We start from the raw sequence: 8957 nt of genomic DNA on the forward strand, positions 1-8957 counted from the left end.
ATTATTATGAAGGCAGGAATCCGGCTGGCAGTGAGGCGAGTGTACGCGCACACTCGAGTCCGGACCGCGGTGAACCGCGATCGCTGGCCGCGCGTACTTTCACGCTTCCAGCGAGCGCGGATTTTATTGATGAATCAGGGGCATTGTGTCACTTTGTGGCGTCCTGTTGCTTCCACCACTTCCAGACTCTCTCATTGGGCCACTTTGTGGCCTCCTCATGCTGCTTCCACCTCACCACTATGTCAAGCTGTTCTCCCACCCTCCCCACTCCATGACTGGGCCACTAGTTTTCCTTTTTGGTCTTCGATGACATCACTATTCATTTGACCCTTCTTCTTTGACCCTTCTTCTTTGACCCTTCTGATCAGTCAGAAGGACGGAAAAAAGAGACGCATAACAAATCCTGTCTGTGTAGCAGCTGTAAGGCCTGTATGGTCCCATTAGAACTGGCTTATGATTTGGTAGCCAAAAGCAGGAGTGGGTACAAAACACAGAAAACATGCAAATATTCCATTCATGTGTCATCTGTTTTGGATCCACTCCTGTTTTTTTTGGTATTAGCAATACTGATGGATTATTGAGCAACTGCTGACCTAGGTAAGGCATATGTTTCACAGACAGGATCTGTTTTTTGTGGGTTATTGTTCTAGTAAATCAAAGGAAGGGCAAAATATTCAGTGACGTCAACACAAACTTACTGCTGACACCCTCTCCACTCTGTCGGGGGGCTGTACTTGTATAAGCGGTTAATAGAACAGGTTCTGTAGACATCTATGTGGAATCAGCTGACAAGGGTGTAAAAGGAGTGCACTTCTTCTTGAGGCTAACATGGACCTGTAAAGCTGAGTTCATACTTGAGTTATTTGGTCAGTTTTGGCCCCGTGACTACCCAAATAAGTGAAGTGTGCAGTGATTCTAATAGTGACGCCTGTCATCTGCATGTCATACTGATTCACAGTATTATTTCACTACCACAGCAGATTCCCTATGCGTGTTACTGCGAGGCACAGTGTTCTACACCACTATCAAGGCTCTCTGCAGGCCAGAAATAGACGTTTTTTTAACACGATTAGCCGCAAATAAATTCGGATCGAATCTTTTCGTAAAATTCGGTGAACTGACTGAATCAAATTTTTGAGAAATTCGCTCATCTCTAATGTTGACCTGTGTTGTCACGAAAAAATTTTTTTTCGCTTGCCAAGGAATTTTCAATATATTTAGTGTATTTCAGGTCTGCTGAATGCAGAAATGTCATCAGTTTCATTGAATTGGCTCTAATTCTTATACAGGAATCTGAATAGACGATTTTGCCAACTACAAATGTTAACGCAGCATATTATTATCAATTTTTATTTTCACTGATGTTTTGCTTTTTATATATTAAATGTAGCATTATTTTCATGAAACTTTCATTTGCCTTCTTTTTATTAATACATTTTCTTTTTGTACATATGAGTTCTTCAAGAAGTTGTTTAAATGACCTTAATGTATCTTGCTACATATGTGGTGTATATTCTCAGCAAAAACAGAGAAGAAACTTTACAGGATATGTGAAACAAGAATATCTTGCATTTTTTGGTATTAAACTGGCTGAACAAGATAAGTACTGGGCTCCCATATGGTATGCAAAACTTGTGTAGAGTGTCTACGTCAGTGGAAAAGTGGAAAACTGAAAATTTTTACATTTGGTGTATCTATGGTATGGTGAGAGTCCATAAATCATCATAATGATTGTTACTTTTGTGCTGTGAATGTAAAAGGTTTCAATCATTACAAGAAAAACAAGTGGGAGTACCCTGATTTAGAATAAGCAAGAAGACCTGTGCCACATGGTGCTCATGTCCTCATACCAGTGTTCAGTACACTCCCTGATATTCCTGTATCGGACATGGAGGATATACAGGGTTTGGAGTGTAGTCCAGGAGTTAGCAGTAGAAGTGAATATGAAGGAAGTGTTTCATCAAACCAGCAGTTCTCCCAAAAAGAGCTCAATGATTTAATGCGTGAACTAAGTTTGTCAAACCAAGCATCTGAACTTTTAGCATCCAGGCTAAAAGAAAAGAGACCGGAAGTTAAAATAACGGTTTATAGGACAAGAAAAGTGACACTCCTACCATATTTCAGTGAAGATGAAGTCTTTGTGTACGGTTATAAGATCCCTGGACTACTAGACCATATGGGGTTATCAGAATACCGAGCAGAAAACTGGCGGCTTTTCATAGACAGTTCCATTTGAAGTTTGAAATCTGTTTTACTGCATAATGGCAACTGCTATGCATCAGTTTCAATTGGTCACTCAACAAAACTTAAAGAAGAATGTGAATATATCAAAATGGTCTTACAATCTGCTTGTGGGATAGTGGAGCAAAGCAGGATCACTGGAAAAAAGTGACATGGCCTTCAGGGGAAAACATGAAAAAAGGTGCAGCGAACATTATTAATGAGTTATTGGTTGACAAAGAAAAAATCATTCTCCCTCCACTACACATAAATTTGGGATTAATAAATCAATTTGTTAGAGCCCTGGGTTGGGTGAGCCCTAGATTCCTCCCTGGGTTGACTACTGAAAAGCTAAAAGCAGGAATTTTTGATGGGCCCCAGATTCGGAAACTGATAAATGATTCAAATTTCACAAGTTACATGACTGATACTGAAACTTCTGCCTGGCACAGCTATGTCCTGGTTGTCAAGTACTTCTTGGATACCCATAAAGCACAAAATTATGAAGAACTGGTACAAAACTTGTTCTTAAACTTTAAAATTTTGGGTGCTACTATGAGTATAAGGGTACACTATTTCCATAGCCATTTGCAAACATTTCCGTAAAACCTTGGTGATTTGAGGAACAAGGAGAGAGGTTCCATCAAGATACAAAGGTGATGGAAGAAAAGTATCAGGGCAGATGGAATAGACACATGATGACAGATTACTGCTGGAGCCTTCAACATGATTGTCCTGATCATCAGCATTAAAAAAAAATCAAAGAAACAAAGTTTTTCAATGACTTCTTTGTGATTAGTTCTGAATATATACTGAATATAGAATATATTGACATTAAGTATTTCAAAAAATTTATTTTAAATACGTAGGCATATCTAGTTTAATGTTGCCTAATTTTCATGTTTCATTAGGTCTCTATGAGGTTTTTATTGAGGTCATTATTTCAAAATCTAGAGCCAGTCTAGCAAAACCAATACCATATTTGGAATCTGTGCATCAAACATAACCTAAAATGACTTTAATTTGTTTGGCAAGAAAATGTTTGTTGACCAGTGATTGCAGTATGGCTCCTTACGGAATAAGTGATGGATGAATGTGTGTAGCCAGAAAAGTGTTCTTTATGAACTCATAGTAGTTCTGTTGGGAAAACTGAAAACTAAAGACATGTACTCTATCTGAGTTCCCTTCCACACTTGCCCAAGGGCATCTGCTACATATTATTGAATCCATTCATTAATGTGCTCTGACAATATTTATAGTGTATGTTTTAGCCCAGTGGTGCCCAACCTTTTTTCATCTGGGGGTTGCTGACATTTAGATAAAACTTGTGGGCCACGATGCAAACCAACATAAAATATGTTTAAATCTAGAAAAGTTTTAATTTAAAATAAAATCAAATTGGAATTTTTCTAGCTATGGTAACGTACATGTACCAAATAAAAGAAATGACAAATTAAGAATTTCTGCACTCACCATTTGATGCTCATATTTTTAATGAAAGATACAAAACTAAAGCTATCATACAGTGCTGGCCGGTCACATATTGCTCCCTGCTTAACATTTATGTACCAAAAAGTGCCTGTATCAGTTATAGTGGGCCACTAACTGTCTTTGTATACCAAAATCTCTGCAATGGAGATGTCCAGAAATATGTAATTTATGTGACAGGTAACCAAGGGGTACATGTTCTTAGTATTACATCTTCAGGTATCTACATCTCCCTATTCCTGAGAAATAGGGTTCACAGAAGGTAAGTTGCTATCTATGTGTGACAGGGTAGTACGGTATGACAGGTATAGTTTTTTGATTCTTGTGATGGTGCCATAGTGGTGTAAGTTAAGGGGGAGTTAGCCCCAAGAGTTCTGCACTTGCAGTTACATTTCCCATTTCTTACAGAGTAATTGGGGTTCATAGAGAGTAAGGAGATAGCTATGTGTGACAGGGAAAGATGATATGATGGGTATAACATTTTAATAGGGAATGGGTTGACAAAGGGGGTTTCCTACTGTCTCTCACATTTCCAGTTTCCAACAGGCACCCCACCAGCCACTCAGTCCCTTACACTGTAGATTTGACTCCAGGCAGCAGTGAGTGGTACTGAGTGTCTCCTCTAGGCAGTGTTCTATGACATAAGGAAGAGGTAACCGCACCGCAACCTGGTCCCCAGTCTGAACGCTGCTTTGTGATTGAGCAAGTAAAAACACAGAGCAAATGATATTATCCTAATGCTTGTTGTTATGCAAGTGGCCCCCGGGGGTTCCTAACATGCAAACTTATTTTGGGGACCCGGATTTTGGTCTTCCCCCTTATTGTAAAAATATCCCTGATTGTTAGGATTTTATGCTTGTGACCCCATATCCGGCAACTTGTTATGTTTAGGGACTGAAATTTGGTTTAGTGGCAGCTTTTGGAACCCCTGTGTACCTTAAAAATTTCATGAAAATTTCTATGACATTTGTTGTAGGAGATATGAAGGTTTATACATGGGGGTAATGACAGTTGCCTGGACACAGACACAGCTCTCATGCTGCTGCTGCACGTGGGGTGGGATTTTTTTCACAGTACAAGGTGGGTGGGCAGCAGCACAGATGATTGCAGACATCATTAGTACACTCCCACTCAGGGAGCTAAAACTGATCATGCTCAGGAAGCTCCCTCTCCTTGTAGCACAATCTCCTAGAGAAAACAAAGGAGATGTGCATGTCCATCCCCCATAAGACAATGCACAGAGAGGGAATGAGGAGAGGGCTGGATATGGCAGCTTCACGGGCCAGATGTGGCCTGTGGGCTGTAGGTTGGTCACCCTTGTTTTAGCCCATTTGTTAGTTTGCAAAGATGGGAGGGGAATTCCTTCTCTGTAACATTGCATATAAAAGTGAACTGTTTAAGGGTTGTCCGTTCTGTTTAGAAGAAGCTATCAACAATAATTACAATAATTTACTAATAAAACATGAAATAATAATATCCACATACCGTATTTTTCGGCGTATAAGACGCACCCAATTTTAAAGGAGGAAAATCTAGAAAAAAAAGATTCTGAACCAAATACTGTAGTAAAATATTTTATATCAACTGTATAAATTTAACAACAGTTTAAGAACAATTTTATGTCAACTAACCGATCAGCGTGCTTCCGGGATCGCAGTGCTTCTCGGAGGAGGAGGATCGCGGGGGCGCAGTTCTTGCCGGCTTCTCGGAGGAGGAGGATCGCGGGGTCACGTGTGCCGGCTTCTCGGAGGAGGAGGATCGCGGGGGGACAGTTCTTGCCGGCTTCTCGGAGGAGGAGGATCGCGGGGTCACACGCTGCAGCCAGGAGGAGAGGAGAGAAGAAGCACGCAGCATCGCGGGATCGCGGTATCGGGTGAGTATGAAATTTTAATTATTTTTAAAACTGTGTTCGCTGTATAAGACGCACCCACTTTTTCCCCCCAGTTTTGGGGAAGAAAAAGTGCGTCTTATACGCCGAAAAATACTTTATATTTATGCAGGATGAATGTCATTTAAATGGTCTTGTAGTGGTCTAACTATTCATCTTCAACTGCTTAGATCCATTTAAATAAGGATAGTATAAAGGTGGGTGCACATACCTTCTGCAGCCTCCCAAACTTGACTCAATTCTGGTGAGTTTAGACCAGCAAAATTTACTCCTCTGCATAGTGTTGGAGCTTCCATCTAAGAATATTCTTATTGGCTATCATCATGATGGAACAAAGGATTATATGCCCAGCATATGAATACACTTTGTAAGGAATCCTGCTACATCCCATATAAAAAAGTACAATCATACAAAAATCCAAAGGAGGGGAATTTCAATATATCAGATATATGCAGTTATCATCGACTAAATAGTGAATTTTAAATATGAAATTTATATAATAACATGAAAATCACAAATAATTAAAAGCTCCTGGAAACCATGTTTTTCTCTGTGTTTCACATGCATAGGCTGCTTCCTCAGGAGATTTTGTGAAATCTAAAAATCATGTAAATACATACACATAAATTATACAATTAAATATTATTTCCATTTTAATACAATTCACTAATTATTGACATTCCTACCTACATTTCAAGCAATATATATATATATATATATATATATATATATGGGACTTTAGAGGCACCATGTTCGACATTTCTCAATGGCCAATTTTTTAAAAACATATATTAATTCATTATTGGTATCTATAATGGAGTTGATATGACCAAATTATTATTTTGAAAACATTTTAATAAAATATAACCGCATGTATACAAACATGCATGCTCTCTTTAGCATGCCACTAACAGAGACATGCTATACTCGATGTGTTTCGTGGATTGAGTCCACTTCTTCAGGAGAAGAGAACAGACTAAGACAAAAACAAACAATACATGACCTATTGTGAATACATCAGTACAAAATTTTTAGATAAATTTACATCAATAAATATTTTAATAGGTAAATAACTTACACGGACCATGAAACCAAGGTTTTCTTGGTAGGACAGCTGGAAGGCGGGAAGAGTAGCAGTGGACAGTATGAGGAATAAAACCATATTTAAACTGCAGATCCACCTTTAGAGTAGGTAAAAGCGCCATTTACTTGCAAAGTGTATATATTAAAGGTGCTATGTAACCTGCGGTTTAGTTGAATTCCATTTGGGTGGAGCCTGAATAGACCACACTTATATGTTTATATTTATAATCCATTTAAAACTGTGAATAAATATTTTGAAATCAATTAAATTACTATGCACATCCAAAAACACTCCTAGAGCTTGATATAAGATATATAATATTGATATCTATTTTGAAAAGATTGTATATTCAGAATCTATAACAGTAACGATTGATACATATACAAATTGGTTGCGTTAACTTACCCAGAAATAAGGCACACTATTAGCGTTTTTGTATTGCTCTGGTTATTAAAATTTATTAAAATGTTTTTTTATTATTCATTTGATCATATCAACATTATAGATACCAATAATAAATTATTATATGTATTAAAAAACTGTGGAAATTGAGAAATGTTGAACATATGGTGCCTTTAAAGTCCCAAATATATAAATATTGCTTGAAATACTAATGTGTTAATCCACTGACCTATTTGGGATCCAGAAGCCCCCTTTAACAAGGTGGCTCCCAGATGTCCAACCATGGGGATTAAGTACAGGGGTACATTATACCCCCACTGGTTCCCTGAAAGGGTAAATTTAGAGATGAGCGAATTTCTTGAAAATTCGATTTGGCCGGTTCGCCGAATTTTCTGAAAAGATTTGCCTTGATCTGAATTTTTTTCGGGGTGAATCGTGCTAAAAAACGGCTATTTCCGGGCTGTAGAGAGCCTTGATAGTGGTGTAGAACACTGTGCCTTGCAGTAACACGCATAGGGAGTCTGATGTGGTAGTGAAATAATACTGTGAGTCAGTATGACATGCAGATGACAGGCGTCACTACTAGAATCACTGCACACTTCACTTATTTGGGCAGTTACGGGGCCAAATTGACTCAAGTATTACCAGCATTACAGGTCCATGTTAGCGTCAAGAAGAAGCGCACTCCTTTTACACCCTCGTCAGCTGATTCTACATAGATGTCGAAGCAGAGCCCCCCCCAACAGAGTGGAGAGAGTGACTGACGTGGCTGCAGAAGCAGCATCAGGCGGAGGCCACAGAGTGGCACAATGACAGAGTGTGGAGGTGGCAGCAGAATAGGGAGGCCACAGAGTGGTACAATGACCGAGTGTGGAGTTGGCAACAGCATCAGGAGCCCACAGAGTGGCACAATGACAGAGTCTGGAGGTGGCGGCAGCAGTAGCATCAGGCGGAGACCACAGAGTGGCACAATGACAGAGTCTGGAGGTGGCCGCAGCATCAGGAGGCTACAGATAGGCACAATGACAGAGACCGGAGGTGGCGGCAGCAGCAGCATCAGGCGGAGGCCACAGAGTGGCACAATGACCGAGTCTGGAGTTGGCCGCAGCATCAGGAAGCTACAGAGTGGCACAATGACAGAGAATAGAGGTGGCGGCAGCAGCAGCATCAGGCAGAAACCACAGAGTGACAAGGTGACATAGTGTGGGGATGGCAGCAGCAGCATCAGCAGACCACAAAGTGACCCGGGGACAGAGTGGGGCAGTGGGTGGCAATACCAGCAGATGAAGGTGGGTGAAAGAAGGAGCACTTGGCATCTGATGTGTGGCATGAGGCGGGGACTTGACTCCGAGGGGCTCTCGCTTCTGGCTCCAAGCGCCCGGCGTGCGTCGGGTGCGACCCTCTCCCAGGACAGTGACAGGTGGGGAGTTTGATTGGGGCAGTACACCTGTTAAACGGTAACGAAGGGGTCCTAAGGCAAGCTCAGGGAGAACAGAAACCTCCCGTGAAGCAGAAGGGCAAAAGCTTGCCTGATCTTGATTTTCAGTATGAATACAGACTGTGAAAGTAGGGCCTCTTGATCCTTGCTACTTTTTTGAGGTGTCAGAAAATTTACCACAGGGATAACTGGCCACAGAGTGGCACAATGGCAGAGCGTGGAGGTGGCAGCAGCAGCAGGAGGCTACAGAGTGGCACAATGACAGAGTCTGGAGGTGGCAGCAGCATCAGGATTTTCAGAATGAATTCAGACTGTGAAAGTGGGGCCTCTTGATCCTTGCTACTTTTGGGTTAGGAGAAAAAGGTGTCAGAAAATTTTCTACAGGGATAACTGGCCACACAGTGGCACAATGGCAGAGTCTGGAGGTGGCGGCAGCA

The sequence above is a fragment of the Pyxicephalus adspersus genome, chromosome Z (assembly GCF_032062135.1).
Source record: "Pyxicephalus adspersus chromosome Z, UCB_Pads_2.0, whole genome shotgun sequence".
NCBI classification, from domain to species: domain Eukaryota; kingdom Metazoa; phylum Chordata; class Amphibia; order Anura; family Pyxicephalidae; genus Pyxicephalus; species Pyxicephalus adspersus.